The sequence below is a fragment of the Sinocyclocheilus anshuiensis genome, unplaced genomic scaffold (genome assembly GCF_001515605.1).
Source record: "Sinocyclocheilus anshuiensis isolate Anshui unplaced genomic scaffold, SAMN03320099.WGS_v1.1 scaffold26, whole genome shotgun sequence".
NCBI classification, from domain to species: Eukaryota; Metazoa; Chordata; class Actinopteri; order Cypriniformes; family Cyprinidae; genus Sinocyclocheilus; species Sinocyclocheilus anshuiensis.
The window spans coordinates 719,936-720,216 of NW_015544143.1; positions in this window are offsets into that span (position 1 = coordinate 719,936).

Genomic DNA, 281 nt, shown 5'->3' on the forward strand with positions numbered 1-281 from the left:
TATAACAGTAGTAAACTTTGAGTACACAACTAGTTTACATCAAAATGTTTAGTTTGTACTGCAACTATACTAAAAATGAACTTATAGGTATACTGATAGTATAGTTTACTTACTTGTAGTAGCATTTTTAGTACACTTTGAAGTATAGTCTCAGTAAACTACTAGTTTAGAGTTTAGTTACTGCAAGTATACTCACAAGTTTTATATAAGTGAACTTTACATCATACTTTAAGTATACTACTACGTCCCTATTTAGGTATTAATTTGTATATATTTTGTTA